Below are 19,464 nucleotides of genomic sequence, written 5' to 3'. Positions count from 1 at the left end.
AAAATGGGGGCACCTGCCTGCGTACTGTGTAATATGGGGGCACCTGCCTGCGTACTGTGTAATATGGGGGCATCTGCCTGCGTACTGTGTAATATGGGGGCATCTGCCTGCGTACTGTGTAATATGGGGGCATCTGCCTGCGTACTGTGTAATATGGGGGCATCTGCCTGCGTACTGTGTAATATGGGGGCATCTGCCTGCGTACTGTGTAATATGGGGGCACCTGCCTGCGTACTGTGTAATATGGGGGCATCTGCCTGCGTACTGTGTAATATGGGGGCATCTGCCTGCGTACTGTGTAATATGGGGGCATCTGCCTGCGTACTGTGTAATATGGGGGCATCTGCCTGCGTACTGTGTAATATGGGGGCATCTGCCTGCGTACTGTGTAATATGGGGGCATCTGCCTGCGTACTGTGTAATATGGGGGCATCTGCCTGCGTACTGTGTAAAATGGGGATACCTGCCTGCCGTGCTGTGTAAAATGGGGATATCTGCCTGCCGTGCTGTGTAAAATGGGGATATCTGCCTGCCGTGCTGTGTAAAATGGGGATATCTGCCTGCCGCGCTGTGTAAAATGGGGATACCTGCCTGCCGTGCTGTGTAAAATGGGGATATCTGCCTGCCGTGCTGTGTAAAATGGGGATATCTGCCTGCCGTGCTGTGTAAAATGGGGATATCTGCCTGCCGTGCTGTGTAAAATGGGGATATCTGCCTGCCGTGCTGTGTAAAATGGGGATACCTGCCTGCGTACTGTGTAAAATGGGGATATCTGCCTGCCGTGCTGTGTAAAATGGGGATACCTGCCTGCCGCACTGTGTAAAATGGGGATACCTGCCTGCCGCACTGTGTAAAATGGGGATACCTGCCTGCTGCACTTTGTAAAATGGGGGCACCTGCCTGCGTACTGTGTAAAATGGGGATACCTGCCTTCCGTACTGTGTAAAATGGGGACACCTGCCTGCCGCTCTGTGTAATATGGGGACACTTGCCTGCTGTAATGTGTAAAAAGGGGACTTTTTTATTTTTATTTTTTCCCCCCTGTGGTGGGTGTGATGATATCAGATGAGGCCATGCCCACTTTAATGAGACCACGCCCATTTTAATCAGGCCACACACCCTTGTCTACGGCGCGCGCATGCTTTTTCTTTTTATGGCTATATGGGGGGGGCACACATTTTTTTTTTTAGAGCAATAGGGGGGGGGGGGGGGGGCGCATTTTGAAATCTCGCACTGGGAGCCAAATTGTCTAGAAACGGCCCTGGATGTAGGTATGGCAGAAGCAGGACAGGATAACTGGAGAGAGCCTAGTCACACTCCAGACGGAACCACAATGATCTGCACATGAATGCTGGTGAGCTGGAGCTAAATAGCAGCACAAGGTGTTGGCCACAGCTGCTCACAATCAGGTAATAAACCTGCAGGGACAGTGTGCAACTGCCATTCAGACCTAAGGCAGCAAGTGAGACCCCTAGAGGCAGGAATGAGACAATGCAAGGCAACACAAACACACAGACATTCCTAACAATTTCGGGGAGAAAACAAGAAATGTTAGTATGTGTTTCAATTTTGATTGCAGTTTTCAGAGAATCTGGTATATGCGAATTGACAATATACAGTCCTGCGAATATCAGCTGCTCCACGTATTTACACATATTGTTTGAGAAGGATATGTGCATGAATATATTGTATAATAATAATTGTAGATCCCAGTATACACTGAAATGTCTGTAACGATTTCATCCTTGTTGAATAAAAATACTCTATTCAAAAAAAAAAAAGAAATTGACAGCCGATATGCAGTACCTCCGGCCCGACCACCTTGCTTGCAGCTGCTGCTGTGTGTCTCTGAGGGGAGGAGAGCGCAGTGCGCACCTCTCCTGCCCCTTACTGCTCAGTTTGGTCTCCGGTAGCGGCGTGTATCTCAAATCAGGCGCCGGTTCTTTAGAGCTTGCGGACCAGCAGCAGCGGCTCTTGATTGGCTGCTGGACTGCGAGCTTTGATGGGCGCCTGATTTGAGATGCACGCCGCTGCCAGAGACCAGACTGAGGAGTAGGAGAGGCGCACGCTGCGCTCTCCTCCCGAGCATGGAGCAGCCAGCAAGCAGCGGTGAGCGGGAGGCATTTGATATGTCGGCTGTCGGGATCCCGGCACTCATCACACCGGTGCCGGGATCCCGACAGCCGGCATACTGACAGCTATTCTCCCTCTTGGGGGGTCCACGACACCCCTGGTTGGAGAATAAATAGCGTCTGTGCTCGCCCCGCTGCCGGCATACAGGCGGTCTGGATCCTGGCGCCGGTATGCTGGGAGCTGGGATCCTGACAGCCAGCATAACGTAGTACACCCGCGGTGAGCAGCACTATGAGGTGGGTACCTAGCACTGTGGGGGCATATCTGGCACTGCGGGGGCATATCTGTATCTGGCACTGTGGGGGCATACTTGTATCTGGTACTCTGGGGGCATATCTGGCACTGTGGGGGCATATGTGTATCTGGCACTGTGGGGGCATACTTGCATCTGGCACTGTGGGGACATATCTGGTACTGTGGGTGCATATGTGTATCTGGCACTCTGGGGGCATATTTGTATCTGGCAGTGTGGGGGTATATCTGGCACTGTGCGGGAATATCTGGCACTGTGGGGGCATATATGTCTCTAGCACTGTGGGGGCATATCTGGCACTGTGGGGGCATATCTGGTACTGTCGGAGCATATCTGGTACTGTGGGGGCATATCTGTTATTGTGGGGGCATATATGTATCTGACACTGTGGGGACATATCTGGCACTGTGGGGGCATATCTGGTACCGTCGGAGCATATCTGGTACTTGGGGGCATATCTATTATTGTGGGGGCATATATGTATCTGACACTGTGGGGGCATATGCGTAACTGGCACTGTGGGGGCATATCTGGCACCGTGAGGGCATACAGTCAGGTCCATAAATATTGGGACATTGACACAATTCTCATATTTAAATACAATTAATTAATTAAAGCGGAAAGTCTGCAGTTAAAGCACATCTTGTTTGTTTCATTTCAAATCCATTGTGGTGGTGTATAGAGCACAAAATATAAGAATTGTGTCGATGTCCCAATATTTGTGGACCTGACTGTATCTGGCACCATGGGGGTCATATGTGTATGTGGCATTGTGGGAGCATATTTGCATCTAGCACTGTGGGGCATATCTGGCACTGTGGGGGCATATCTGGCATTGTGGGGGAATATGTGTATCTGGCACTATGGGGGCATATGTGTATCTGGGACTGCACTATTGCGGGCATATGTGTATCTGGCACTATTGAGGGAATATGTGTATCTGGCACTGCATTACTGGGGGCATATCTGTATCTGGCACTATTGGGGGCATATGTGTATTTGGCACTGCACTATTGGGGTCATCTGTGTATCTTGCCCCCCATATGTGTATCACACCCTAATGTTCATTGGCCATGCCCTGTGTGACATGTTGCTACACCCATTTTTTGGCACGCACACACAGTATTACTAAGATATTTTTTTCTGCTTGCACCACTAGCTATCACTCACCAATACGCAAATCCTACAAGTACAGCCAGCATCCATACCATCCCAGCGAGAGTTGTGACACTTATCCATGGTGTCAGCTACCTCTTGCCTAGAGAAACGTAGAAGGTAAGAACAGAGTTATACAGAAAAATCCCTCAACACAGAGCTTTCAACCAGTAAATAACTGGTACTGGATTTGTACATAAATTGCAGGAGTCTCAGTTACATAAAGTATTAGCAAATATAAAAAAGTGAATTTCAATCTAAATAATGAGACTCCCTATATTAGATCACAGAATCCTGTAAATTTAAATTGAGAGTTAACACACTTGGCGGTACATCAGATGAATGCAAAATGGTAATAGAAGGATCAACACTTGATTGGGCAATTCCTTATCTGTATTCTACACATAGGAGCAGCACCACATGCAAAACACTGGAATTAATTTACCATATGAGTCTGGCCAGGAACTAAAGCTAAATGCTGCACTTTTGGAGGGTCCAGATTACAGCACTTCTAACTATTCACATTCCTGAACACAATGCCAGGGAAAATTGCATCTAATTCGTACCCCAGAAACGTAACAAAATTTGACAGGATGAAAAGTGACGTGTGAGAATGGAGTGTGTTAAATCTAGAGATGTGCACTTGAAATTTTTCGGGTTTTGTGTTTTGGTTTTGGGTTCGGTTCCGCGGCCGTGTTTTGGGTTCGACCGCGTTTTGGCAAAACCTCACCGAATTTTTTTTGTCGGATTCGGGTGTGTTTTGGATTCGGGTGTTTTTTTCAAAAAACACTAAAAAACAGCTTAAATCATAGAATTTGGGGGTCATTTTGATCCCAAAGTATTATTAACCTCAAAAACCATAATTTCCACTCATTTTCAGTCTATTCTGAATACCTCACACCTCACAATATTATTTTTAGTCCTAAAATTTGCACCGAGGTCGCTGGATGACTAAGCTAAGCGACCCTAGTGGCCGACACAAACACCGGGCCCATCTAGGAGTGGCACTGCAGTGTCACGCAGGATGGCCCTTCCAAAAAACACTCCCCAAACAGCACATGACGCAAAGAAAAAAAGAGGCGCAATGAGGTAGCTGTGTGAGTAAGCTAAGCGACCCTAGTGGCCGACACAAACACCTGGCCCATCTAGGAGTGGCACTGCAGTGTCACGCAGGATGGCCCTTCCAAAAAACACTCCCCAAACAGCACATGACGCAAAGAAAAAACTATACTATGTACTATGACATTGGGCATCGGCCTTGGCAGACGACGTTGCTGGCATTTCATCGTCTCGGCCATGACTAGTGGCAGCAGCTTCAGCACGAGGTGGAAGTGGATCTTGATCTTTCCCTAATTTTGGAACCTCAACATTTTTGTTCTCCATATTTTAATAGGCACAACTAAAAGGCACCTCAGGTAAACAATGGAGATGGATGGATACTAGTATACTTATGGATGGACGAGCGACTGCCGACACAGAGGTAGCTACAGCCGTGGACTACCGTACTGTGTCTGCTGCTAATATAGACTGGATGATAATGAGATGAAATCAATATATATATATATATATATATATATAATATCACTAGTACTGCAGCCGGACAGGTATATATATTTATTATGTAATGACTGATGACGGACCTGCTGGACACTGTCAGCTCAGCAGCACCGCAGACTGCTACAGTAAGCTACTATAGTAGTATGTATAAAGAAGAAAGAAAAAAAAAAACCACGGGTAGGTGGTATACAATTATGGATGGACGAGCGACTGCCGACACAGAGGTAGCTACAGCCGTGGACTACCGTACTGTGTCTGCTGCTAATATAGACTGGATGATAATGAGATGAAATCAATATATATATATATAATATCACACTAGTACTGCAGCCGGACAGGTAGATATATTTATTATGTAATGACTGATGACGGACCTGCTGGACACTGTCAGCTCAGCAGCACCGCAAACTGCTACAGTAAGCTACTATAGTAGTATGTATAAAGAAGAAAGAAAAAAAAAAACCACGGGTAGGTGGTATACAATTATGGATGGACGAGCGACTGCCGACACAGAGGTAGCTACAGCCGTGGACTACCGTACTGTGTCTGCTGCTAATATAGACTGGATGATAATGAGATGAAATCAATATATATATATATATAATATCACTAGTACTGCAGCCGGACAGGTAGATATATTTATTATGTAATGACTGATGACGGACCTGCTGGACACTGTCAGCTCAGCAGCACCGCAGACTGCTACAGTAAGCTACTATAGTAGTATGTATAAAGAAGAAGAAAGAAAAAAAAATAAAACGGGTAGGTGGTATACAATATTATATATATATTATATACAATTATATATATATATATTATATATATTAAACTGGTGGTGATTATTAAACTGGTGGTCAGGTCACTGGTCACACTATCAGCAACTTGCAAGTAGTACTCCTAAGCAGACAATCACAATATATATTATACTGGTGGTCAGTGTGGTCACAATGGCAGTGTGGCACTCTGGCAGCAAAAGTGTGCACTGTACGTTATATGTACTCCTGAGTCCTGCTCTCAGACTCTAACTGCTCCCCACTGTCAGTGTCTCCCCCACAAGTCAGATATACATTATACAGTCACACTATCTATCTATCACTTCAGCAAGTAGTAGTACTCCTCCTAAAGTACTCCTCCTAATGCTCCCCAAAATTACTACTGTGTCTCTCTCTACTCTAGTCTCACTCTCTTCTCTATAAACGGAGAGGACGCCAGCCACGTCCTCTCCCTATGAATCTCAATGCACGTGTGAAAATGGCGGCGACGCGCGGCTCCTTATATAGAATCCGAGTCTCGCGATAGAATCCGAGCCTCGCGAGAATCCGACAGCGGGATGATGACGTTCGGGCGCGCTCGGGTTAACCGAGCAAGGCGGGAAGATCCGAGTCGCTCGGCCCCGTGTAAAAAAAAATGAAGTTCGGGCGGGTTCGGATTCCGAGGAACCGAACCCGCTCATCTCTAGTTAAATCCCTGCAATACACTAAGGTGTTGTTGTGATCTGGATATTTTAAGATCATGTGAAGCTGATAATTTATGGAATGAAGATGCTGCTGATGAAGGTGTGACACAACTAGTGCATACTTACCTACTCTCCCGGATTCTGCGGGAGACATCCGGTTTTTAGTGGTTCGAGTAAGCATCAAGAGAGCAAAGGACACTCACTGCTTGGGATAATCCGGGGAGTAGAGAAGAACACAATTACCTAGGGAATCGGACACCCTGCTGGATATATACAGTTTATTTATTTTTTTGTAATACAATTTTTATTGTGAATAAAGCGTGCAAAACAATTTATAGCAGAGTTGTGGGGAAAAATAGGATTTTAATTACCTACCGGTAAATCCTTTTCTCGTAGTCCGTAGATGATGCTGGGGTCCACATTAGTACCATGGGGTATAGACGGGTCCACTAGGAGCCACTGGCACTTTAAGAGTTTAATAGTGTGGGCTGGCTCCTCCCTCTATGCCCCTCCTACCAGACTCAGTCTAGAAACTGTGCCCGAGGAGACAGACAACTTAGAGAGAAAGATTTTACACAGTTAGTGGTGAGATTCACACCAGCTCACACAAACAAGGCAAAACAAGCTAACCAGCTTGAAAACTCAGCAACAGCTGAATAACATTACTGAACCAAGTAACAACGCAGTACATAACGAAGAACAAAGTAGTACTGATCAAGTAACCACTGCAGGATAACGAAGCGCTGGGCAGGCGCCCAGCATCCTCTACGGACTACGAGAAAAGGATTTACCAGTAGGTAATTAAAATTCTATTTTCTCTTATGTCCTAGAGGATGCTGGGGTCCACATTAGTACCATGGGGATGTAACAAAGCTCCCAGAACAGGAGGGAGAGCGCGGAGGCTCCTGCAGAACTGATTGACCAAACTTCAGGTCCTCAGAGGCCCTGACCAAGTAGCCGCTCGGCAAAGTTGTAAAGCCGAGACCCCCCGGGCAGCCGCCCAAGAAGAACCCACCTTACGAGTAGAGTGGGCCTTAACAGATTTTGGGCACGGCAATCCTGACATAGAATATGCGTGCTCAATAGTGAACCTGATCCAGCAAGAAATCGACTGCTTAAAATCAGGACACCCAAGTTTCTTGGGATCATAGAGGACAAACAGAGAGTCCAATTTTCTGTGACGATCAGTCCACTTCACATAGATCTTCAAAGCCCTCACAACATCCAAGGACTTTGACGTAATTGAGGAGTCAATAGCTACTGGCACCACAATAGGTTGGTTGATATGAAAAGCCAACACAACCTTTGGAAGGAACTGCTGACGCGTAAGTAAGGGCTTTTACAGGACAAAGCCCCCAATTCTGACACATGTCGAGCAAAAGCTAAGGCCAACAAAGTGACAGCCTTCCACGTGAGAAACTTGACCTAAGCCTCCTGTAAAGGCTCAAACCAATCCGATTGCAGGAAATGCAACAACACGTTAAGATCCCAGGGTGCCGTCGGCGCCACAAAGGAAGGCTGGATGTGCAGAACCCCTTTCAAGAAAGTCTGAGCCTCAGGGAATGCAGCCAATTGTTTCTGGAAGAAAATGGATAAAGCCGAAATCTGGACCTTTATGGATCCCAAACGCAGGCCCATATCCACACCTGCTTGCAGGAAGAGCAGAAACCATCCAAGTTGAACTCCACCGTAGGAAACCTCTTGGATTCACCCCAAGACACATATTTTTTCCAAATGTGATGGTAATGTTTAGACTTTACTCCTTTTCTAACCTGTATCAGGGTAGGAATAACCTTGCTTGGAATACCTTTCCGGGCTAAGATCTGGCGTTCAACCTCCATGCCGTCAAACGTAGCCGCGGTAAGTCTTGATAAGCGAACAGCCCCTGTTGCAGAAGATCCTCGCGAAGAGGAAGAAGCCTCGGATCTACCAGCAGTAAGTCAAGAAGATCCGCGTACCAAGCTCTCCCAGGCCAGTCCGGAGTAATGAGAATTGCCTGAACCCTTGTTCTCTTTATGAGTTTTAAAACTCTTGGAATGAGAGGAAGTGGAGGGAACACATACACTGACTTGAACACCCACGGTGTTACCAGGGTATCCACCGCCACTGCTTGTGGGTCTTTCGACCTGGAACAGAACCTCCGAAGTTTCTTGTTGAGACATGAGGCCATCATGTCTATTTGAGGCACGCCCCAAAGACTGGTCACCTCTGTAAACGCCTCCGTATGGAGGCCCCATTCTCCTGAATGGAGATCGTGCCTGCTGAGGAAGTCTGCTTTCCAGTTGCTCACTTCTGGAAGGAAGATTGTTGACAGCGCCACTGCGTGCTGTTCTGCCCAGAGGAGGATTCTTGTTACTTCTGACATAGCAGCTCTGCTCTTTGTTCCTCCCTGTCAGTTTATGTAGGCCACCGTCGTCATATTGTCCGACTGTACTTGAATGGCCTGATTTTGCAGAAGATGTGCCGCTTGGAGAAGACCGTTGTATATGGCTCTCAGTTCCAGAATGTTTATTGGAAGAATGTATTCCAGACTTGACCACCTTCCTTGGAAGGTTTCCCCTTGAGTGACTGTGCCCCAGCCCCTGAGACTTGCATCCATGGTTAGAAGGATCCAGTTCTTAACCCCGAACCTGTGACCCTACAGAAGGTGAGGCATTTGCAGCTACCAGAGGAGTGAAATTCTTGCTTTCGGCAACAGACGTATCCGCTGGTGCATGTGTAGGTGAGATCCCGACCACTTGTCTAGGAGATCCAGTTGGAAAGACCGAGCATAAAATCTTCCGTACTGTAGAGCCTCATAGGAGGCAACCATCTTCCCCAGAAGGCGAATGCATTGATGAACCGATACCCGGGTAGGCTTCAAGACATCCCGGACCATTGAGTGTATCACCAACGCTTTTTCCACCAGTAGAAACACCCTCTGTACTTCCGTGTCGAGGATCATCCCCAGGAACGACAATCTCTTTGTAATGGACTGCAACAACTTCTCCCTGGACAATGCCTTTATCAGCAAATCGTCTAGATATGGAATTATGTTCACTCCCTGTCTGCGGAGGAGAACCATCATCTCTGCCATCACCTTGGTGAACACCCTTGGTGCCGTGGAGGGACCGATTGGCAGTGCCTGGAACTGATAGTGATTGTCTAACAGTGTAAATCTGAGATAAGCCTGATGCGGCGGCCAAATCGGAATGTGGAGGTACGCATCCTTGATATCTAGGGATACCAGAAACTCTCCCTCCTCCAGACCTGAGATCACAGCTCTCAGAGACTCCATTTTGAATCTACACTCCCTCAGATAAGGGTTTAACAATTTCAAGTTCAAAACTGGTCTGACCGAACCATCCGGTTTTGGTACCACGAAAAGGTTTCAATAGTAACCTGTTGCACATGAGGTGGAACTGGAACAATGACCACTGATCTTTCTAATTTTTGGACGGCTTCATATAGGATAGCCCTTTCTGTCAGTAAAGCTGGCAAGCCTGATTGGAAGAATCGGTGAGGCGGGAGTTTTTGAAACTCCAGTCTGCATCCCTGGGACACAATATCCTGTATCCAGGGATCCACGCCGGATGACACCCAGACGTGGCTGAAACATCTGAGTCTCGCCCCCACCAGCCCGTTCTCCAGGCTGTGTGGACCACCGTCATGTTGAGGATGTATAGGAACCAGAAGCAGGCTTCTGGTCCTGGGAACCTGCAGGTGCAAGCTTCTTGGATTTTGCCCGACCACCTCTAAAGAAGGTGGTAGGAGGCTTGGACTTTTTCGTCTTAGCGGTCCGAAAGGACTGCAATGTAGATGAAGAAAAGGGTTTCCTCGTAGAAGGAGTAGCTGAGGGAAGAAAGGGTGACTTACGCGCGGTTGCCATGGAAAACCACGCATCCAGCGCTTCCCCAAATAGAGCCTGCCCTGTGAAGGGTAGGTTCTCCACACACCTCCTGGATTCCGCGTCTGCAGACCTTTGGCGTAGCCAGAGTACCCATGTGAGCTGAGACAGCCATGGAAGATATCCTTGCTTTCAGCGTACCTAGGTCCTTCATTGACTCCACCATGAAACCCGCAGAATCCTATATGTTACGTAAAAACAGTTCAATGTCACTTTTATCCATTGTATCTAAGTCTTCTAGTAACGTGCCTGACCACTTTACTATGGCATTAGAAATCCATGCACAGGCAATAGTGGGCCTAACACCACTCCTGAAGCAGTGTATATGGACTTGAGCGTAGTGTCAATTTTACAATAAGCTGGTTCTTTTAACACAGTAGATCCAGGGACAGGTAAAACCATCTTTTTAGGCAGTCTGGAGACAGATGCGTCAACTATGGGTGGGTTTTCCCATAATTTTTTCTATCCTCAGGGAAGGGAAAAGCAACCAGAATCCTTTTTGGGATCTGGATTTTTTTCTCCAGGTTTTCCCAGGATTTTTCAAATAGAGCGTTTAATTCTTTTGATGCAGGGAAGGTTAGCGAGGCTTTCTTATTGTCTATGAAGTAAGCCTCCTCAACTTGCTCAGGTGGTGTGTCAGTAATGTCTAACACATCCTTAATGGCCTCAATTATGAGCTGCACCCCCTTTGCAAGGGATGCCGCCCCCCTCAGCACAGTCCCATCACCGTCTGCCGTGTCAGAGTCGGTATCCGTGTCAGCTTGCATAATCTGTGCAAGTGCACGTTTCTTTGGGTATATGCTAGGGGATTTAGAAAGAATAGGAACAGAACCTGACCAAACTGCCATAGAATTCTTTAAATCTTTGGTTTCAGTCTCAGTATGAGCCACCCTAGTAGAAATCTGAGAGATCATTCCCTTAATTGAAGTCAGTCATACTGGCTCAGATATAGAAGCCTGAGACAAGACATTACTTTCCTAGGAACATGGAATGGATTCCTCTGGAGAAGAAACCTCCTCTGCAGCATAAGACACAGAATCCCTGGACATGGCTATGTGAGAGAACATACACCCCCACACACACAGGAAACTGTCAGACACAGTTTCCCCCCAAGTTTCTTCAGAGAAACACAGCTTGGAGCCAACACACACACAGCGCTTCAATAGATAGATATAAACCAAATACCTGGTGCTGATTGTGTACCCTTAACAGACTACACAGTAATTTACAGCCTCCCCCCCTTCTACAACCCCCTGGTACCGCACAGGATAGCTGGAGTCGCGTGGAGGGACAGCACTCCCTGTCAGCGTCGCTGTAGGTGTATCTGCAGGGAGAAAATGGCGCTGGAAGCCCGCTGGGTTCGCTCTGAGGAGAAGCTCCGCCCCTTGAACATGGCGCGTCTTCCCGCTTTCAATACCTTATACTGGCCTGAGGTATGGGCTAGCAGCGTTACCGAGGTCCCTGACAGTCTTGAGTGACCAGTGTAGGGTATTCGCGCTGGCTCAGGGCACCCCTCATAGCGTGGCACTGTGTACCGCTGAGCTCTTTGGAGCATAGTTAGTACTGCGCTCCTACCCTGTTGCCACCATTCACACCAGCTCCCCGCTTGTTGGGTTGCCGGTGACTCACTCGCCACCGGAATCTTCTGGCTCTGTTAGGGGGTGGCGGCATGCTGCAGGAGTTAGCGGTCGCCTCGAGTGGCTAACGATCTCCACCCTCAGGAGCTCCGTGTCCTGTCAGCGGAGATAGTAGCCATTAACCTCTCAGGGTTGGACACTACTCCCCCCCTAAGTCCCACAAAGCAGGGAGGCTGTTGCCTGCAAGCTTAGGGAAGCTGCAGTTGTAGGGAGAGGGGGGGAGAGAATAGGACAGGGAGAGAGTTAGCTAAACAAAGGGAGGTCAGGTTCAGAAATCAGATGAAGATAGGTAGGGCAGGGAGGGCGGGCGAGAACATACTTAAAGGGGGAAGGGAGGGCAGAGTCCGCAATAGGAAAGAAGATTCCCTACCCGCCCAGCCCAGAGCGGCAAAGCACAAGGGGCAAGCGAAGGAAGGGACTGCATTAACCACCTTCCTTTTCGCAGATCGGGTCACAGTGGCGGCGGAAGCGCTGCAGGCCAGCCAGTAAGGACGCTGGCACATCCGGGGAGACACCCTACCCTGGCGAGAAATAGGCTGATACACCCGGTACCACCCAGATGGGGGGCCGGGCCAAAGCCCGGTGAGGGGGTGGAGGTGAGTACTCCTGGGCCTTTGCGTCAGGGGGTAGAGAAAGGGGGGTTCCTGGGCGGATACCGGTTGCAATTTGCAGTTGCGAGGACGGGACCCCCCCGCCTCCGGGTCGGTTACAAGTTTGTTAAGGTTAAGTTGCGAGAAGGGCTGCGGACCCGCATTGCTATAGAGGCCACCAATAGTTCCAATCAGTAAATTTATCATCAAATTTAATAAACTGTGACCTTTTTTAATTCGCAAACGTATACAAGTCTCCATCTGCTTATTTTAGGTATGGGGGGGAGGGGGGGGGGGGAGCTGGAGAAATATTTCGGTGAAAGGGAAAGGTTGGAACCAATTTTCCAGGAGTTTATACTGCTGCACCTGTGTATAATGCCCAGATGTACCCTTTGGCTCATATATTGCATGTAAATCTGGCTCTGGTGCTAGCCTGTGGCTCCTGAGCCATTTAGCGCACTGCACGTCCCTGGCATGGCCTCACGGATAGGGGGCATGGCCGTAAAGGAAGTCCCTATTTAAATCAATATGGGGTGTGGCCTCACAGGAAGGGGCATGGCCTCACAAGAACTTTATGGACTCCATAGCAACATTGGAGGCCCCTGTACCACTGCTTTTAGAGCGATACCATTACCACGGTGGTTGTTTATTTTATGCCCCATAGTAGTGCCCCAAGTACGCATCATGACATTAAATTACCACCAGTTAACATTATGCCACACTGTAATGCCTTCACTTAACATCAGTGGCGTATTTATAATGGGTGCAGTGTGTGCGGTGCACATGGGGCCCCGCGGGTCCATGGGGGCCCACACTGCACCCATTATTTTTAATACTTACCCTCCGGAGTCCCATGGCGCAGCAGCAGCACTGCAGAAATCACTGGTGTTTTGCACATGGCGCCATTTTCCAGGTGATCTGCACATGCGCTGTAGACTCTGAGACAGCATTAGGGTCCCCTAGAGACTCTAGTGCCCAGAAATACAGCGCTTCCGGCTAGAGAAGAGGGGGCCCATATGGAGCCTGCACACGGGCCTCCTCCTCTCTAGAAACACCCCTGCTTCACACTGTGCCACGTTGTAGTGCCCGCAGTTCACACTGGCAGGCTCTACTTATCACACTCCTTTCTGTCAGAATCTGTGTTTTATTTGGGCTCAGGACTGGGACCACTGGACACGACTGGTTGAAACTGGTAATTGATGGTATTCACAAGCAGGTATTCATACCTCGCAACTGTCCCGATTTTGTGGGACAGTCCCTTTTTGTGAGACTGTCCCGCTGTCCAACCTGCAGGCTGCAGTGTCCTATGGTGGTGGGGGAGGCAGTTGGAAGGCTAGCATCTATTCACGGGAAACAGAGGGTATGCGGGCATGCCAGCAGCTCTCAGAGTGCTGGACATGCCCTCACAGTGACGGAAACCGGGGGCCTGGCTTGCGATCGTGACACTCCTGTGAAGCCACACACCCTTTTATGTAGGTCATGTCACCTTTCAGTTAACGCCCTGGGGTGTCCCTCTTCCCCGTCTCCCGATGTTGGGAGTGTATGGGTATAGGTAGTGCATATTCAAGGTTGTAGTAATGCACACAGGTAATAGATGTGCATTCTGCAAGCTGTGAATGAGTGCATGCAGGTGATTACTGTGAACTCTGCAGGTAGTGAATGAAATGTATGCAGGTGCTGGATATGAGAATGATAGCAGACTGGAATTACACAGGACAGCAGTGGTAACTGCACAGGCTTTGCAACCTGGAGAAAATGAGCAATATATAATCTGCACTTTGCTGCAGTGGTTACCTGCACAGGCGGTTTACCTTATTTCTGTCCCTGCATACTTCTTGTCGGGCTAAATATATGCTTACATATATCAACGGCAGGGGTTTCATTTATTTTTAATATGCTGGTGCCACCTTGTGGATAATGACAGAATTTCAATCTACTGAAAGAAATAATAAGCTTAATAAGAATAGATTTTCTAGATAATTTTACCAAAGGCTATTTAATGTATTTCATGAACACAGAACACTTTATTTGACTAAAGTTTTTTTGTGTTTAAGATTTAGTGATACTTCCAGTTATAAACAGTTATGTATTATTACATGTAACAAGTTTGTGGGTTTGAAGATTTTTGTTTTGCATTAGGCAAAGTCTCAATCAAAGTATACAGCTGGGTATACACTGGGATGATGTCTACCCAGCCGACAAATTGGATCCTGGGTACTTATTGAGCTATGTAATGAAGGTGAGAGTCACATATCGCTCCTTTCCTCATTACACATACCGCGGTCACTAACCTATCACCCAGGTGGCCATGCAGCAGTGCCAACAGGGCAACGTCATTAACGACCGTGGGCACCTGCAAATTGGGCATACACACTGAGCAATATTCCTGATTTGTTGTTCTGATTTGGTCAGGAACAACAAATCGGGCTGATATCATCTCGGTGTGTACCTAAGTTAAAATTCTGAACTGGTGCCATTAGTCCATACTTGCCGACATTCTGGCTGCTCTCTGCGGGAGAGAGCAGCCAGGTCGGCTCAGCAAGGGGGCAGGGGAGGGCTGTGACGTGGGGAGGAGGTGGACCGGAGGCGGGGCGGGGTGGAGCAGGGGGCGGGATAGGGGCGGAGTTTCGGCGGCACATCCTTTAAGCCACGCCCCCGCTCTGTAATGCCGCGATCCCAGGCATTACACTGCAGGGGGCGTGGCTATGATGACGCGATTCAGCAAGAATCGCTTCATCAACTGCCCGGACCGCCCACTTTACACACTAAGTGGGCGGACGGGCAGGGGGACCCCTGATTCCGGGAGACTTGCCTGCTCTTCCGGAAGGCCGGGAGGGTCACCCGATTTTCGGGAGCCTCCCAGCCATTCCGGGAGAGTAGGCAAGTATGCATTAGTCCAGTCTATTAATTACTGGGGGGCAGATGTACTAAGCCTTGAATAGTGATAGATTGGAGAGAGATACAGTATTGACCAATTATTTCCTGTAATTTTTCAAACATAGCCTGTAACATGGCAGTTAGGAGCTGATTGGCTGGTACTTTATCTCTTTCCACTTTACCACTTTCCAAGGCTTAGTACATCTGGCCCTGGGGGTCTTTAGAATTTCTTATCGCTGCTATTCACACCAATACGTAATGAAGTACAGTACTGCCAAGCAGAGGCGTAACTAGGGTTCTCGGAGCCCAGGGCATAATTAAGAATGGAGCTCCCCGCACCCCCCATAAAAAAGACCAACAAAGTAAAGCATGTGCGCGCGCCTCTGGCGCTCCCCAAAAATGGGTGTGGCCACTGAAAATGGGGCATGCCAACATGACACGCAACCTGTTTCTTGTCACACTGGGAACTTTGGGGCAGATGTATTAAGCCTGGAGAAGTGATAAAGCAGTGATAAGTGCAAGATGATAACACACCAGCCAATCAGCTCCAATATGTAAATTGACAGTTAGGAGCTATCTGGCTGGTGCGTTATCACCTTCCACTCATCACTGCTTAATACATCTGCCCCATTCTTTTCAATTCCACATGAACCTTACCTATATGATGATTTCTCACAATATGGAACCTCTGAAGAAATGTAGATGGCGTTTTCAGTCGGTATTCACTATTCATGTAGGAGATCACATCGTCCAGAAGATGTCTGTTTGTGTAGGAATATTAACAAGGTCATCATCACACAACAGCGTGTCAACCAGACTCGTGTAACCTGTGTCACATTCTGTCCCTTGCGTCTCTCAGCCACACCATCTCCCCTGCTGTGTCTCAGTTACACCATCACCTACCCCCTGCGTCATCTCTGAGCACACCATCACCTCCCCCTGCGTCATCTCTCAGCAACCATCATCTACTCCCTGCGCTGTCTCTCAGCACACCATCACATCCCTCTGCGTCATCTCTGAGCACACCATCACCTCCCCATGCGTCATCTCTGAGCATACATTCACCTCTTCATGCGTCGTCTCTGAGCATACCAACACCTACCCCCTGCGTCATCTCTCAGCACACCATCTCCAGGGTGTGTTTCATTAGGTCAACATGCATTAGGTCAACATACATTGGGTTGACCACTAATGGTCGACATGCATTTGGCCGACATGGTCATTAGTTCGACATGGTCATTAGGTCGACATGTACTAGGTCAACATGGGAAAAGGTCGACATGAGGTTTTTTTTTACTGTTTTTGGTGTCGTTTTCTTCGTAAAGTGACGGGGAACCCCAATTAGTGCACCGTATCCCCTCGCATGGCTCATGCACAGGTTACCGTTCCAAATTGTAGTCCACGTGGATCGTTATTTATTAAAAAGGTCAAAAAATTGTGAAAATGCATGTCGACCTAGTGCACGTCGACCTAATGACCATGTCGACCTAATGCATGTTGACCATTAGTGGTCAACCCAATGTATGTCGACCTAATGACCGCCATCCCACCTCCCCCTGCATCATCTACCTGTACACCATCCTCTCCCAACCATAGTCGTCTCTCAGCCATACCATTATCTCCCCCTACATTGTCTCCCCCCATCATTCTATTATCATCGATTCAATTGTTTTGTGCGTCTAAAAAATCCTGTCTATACAGGACTTTTGAGTAGAGATGAGCGCCGGAAATTTTTCGGGTTTTGTGTTTTGGTTTTGGATTCGGTTCCGCGGCCGTGTTTTGGGTTCGACCGCGTTTTGGCAAAACCTCACCGAATTTTTTTTGTCGGATTCGGGTGTGTTTTGGATTCGGGTGTTTTTTTCCAAAAAACCTAAAAAACAGCTTAAATCATAGAATTTGGGGGTCATTTTGATCCCAAAGTATTATTAACCTCAAAAACCATAATTTCCACTCATTTTCAGTCTATTCTGAATACCTCACACCTCACAATATTATTTTTAGTCCTAAAATTTGCACCGAGGTCGCTGGATGACTAAGCTAAGCGACCCTAGTGGCCGACACAAACACCTGGCCCATCTAGGAGTGGCACTGCAGTGTCACGCAGGATGGCCCTTCCAAAAAACACTCCCCAAACAGCACATGACGCAAAGAAAAAAAGAGGCGCAATGAGGTAGCTGTGTGAGTAAGATAAGCGACCCTAGTGGCCGACACAAACACCGGGCCCATCTAGGAGTGGCACTGCAGTGTCACGCAGGATGGCCCTTCCAAAAAACACTCCCCAAACAGCACATGACGCAAAGAAAAAAAGAGGCGCAATGAGGTAGCTGTGTGAGTAAGATAAGCGACCCTAGTGGCCGACACAAACACCGGGCCCATCTAGGAGTGGCACTGCAGTGTCACGCAGGATGGCCCTTCCAAAAAACACTCCACAAACAGCACATGACGCAAAGAAAAAAAGAGGCGCAATGAGGTAGCTGTGTGAGTAAGATAAGCGACCCTAGTGGCCGACACAAACACCGGGCCCATCTAGGAGTGGCACTGCAGTGTCACGCAGGATGGCCCTTCCAAAAAACACTCCCCAAACAGCACATGACGCAAAGAAAAAAAGAGGCGCAATGAGGTAGCTGTGTGAGTAAGATAAGCGACCCTAGTGGCCGACACAAACACCGGGCCCATCTAGGAGTGGCACTGCAGTGTCACGCAGGATGGCCCTTCCAAAAAACACTCCCCAAACAGCACATGACGCAAAGAAAAAAAGAGGCGCAATGAGGTAGCTGTGTGAGTAAGATAAGCGACCCTAGTGGCCGACACAAACACCGGGCCCATCTAGGAGTGGCACTGCAGTGTCACGCAGGATGGCCCTTCCAAAAAACACTCCCCAAACAGCACATGACGCAAAGAAAAAAAGAGGCGCAATGAGGTAGCTGTGTGAGTAAGATAAGCGACCCTAGTGGCCGACACAAACACCGGGCCCATCTAGGAGTGGCACTGCAGTGTCACGCAGGATGGCCCTTCCAAAAAACACTCCACAAACAGCACATGACGCAAAGAAAAATTAAAGAAAAAAGAGGTGCAAGATGGAATTGTCCTTGGGCCCTCCCACCCACCCTTATGTTGTATAAACAGGACATGCACACTTTAACCAACCCATCATTTCAGTGACAGGGTCTGCCACACGACTGTGACTGAAATGACGGGATGGTTTGGACCCCCACCAAAAAAGAAGCAATTAATCTCTCCTTGCACAAACTGGCTCTACAGAGGCAAGATGTCCACCTCATCATCATCCTCCGATATATCACCGTGTACATCCCCCTCCTCACAGATTATCAATTCGTCCCCACTGGAATCCACCATCTCAGCTCCCTGTGTACTTTGTGGAGGCAATTGCTGCTGGTCAATGTCTCCACGGAGGAATTGATTATAATTCATTTTAATGAACATCATCTTCTCCACATTTTCTGGATGTAACCTCGTACGCCGATTGCTGACAAGGTGAGCGGCGGCACTAAACACTCTTTCGGAGTACACACTTGTGGGAGGGCAACTTAGGTAGAATAAAGCCAGTTTGTGCAAGGGCCTCCAAATTGCCTCTTTTTCCTGCCAGTATAAGTACGGACTGTGTGACGTGCCTACTTGGATGCGGTCACTCATATAATCCTCCACCATTCTTTCAATGGGGAGAGAATCATATGCAGTGACAGTAGACGACATGTCCGTAATCGTTGTCAGGTCCTTCAGTCCGGACCAGATGTCAGCATCAGCAGTCGCTCCAGACTGCCCTGCATCACCGCCAGCGGGTGGGCTCGGAATTCTGAGCCTTTTCCTCGCACCCCCAGTTGCGGGAGAATGTGAAGGAGGAGATGTTGACAGGTCGCGTTCCGCTTGACTTGACAATTTTCTCACCAGCAGGTCTTTCA

The sequence above is a fragment of the Pseudophryne corroboree genome, chromosome 1 (assembly GCF_028390025.1).
Source record: "Pseudophryne corroboree isolate aPseCor3 chromosome 1, aPseCor3.hap2, whole genome shotgun sequence".
Lineage (NCBI taxonomy): Eukaryota > Metazoa > Chordata > Amphibia > Anura > Myobatrachidae > Pseudophryne > Pseudophryne corroboree.
The sequence above is the reverse complement of the archived record's forward strand: the minus strand, read 5'-3'. Positions refer to the sequence as shown.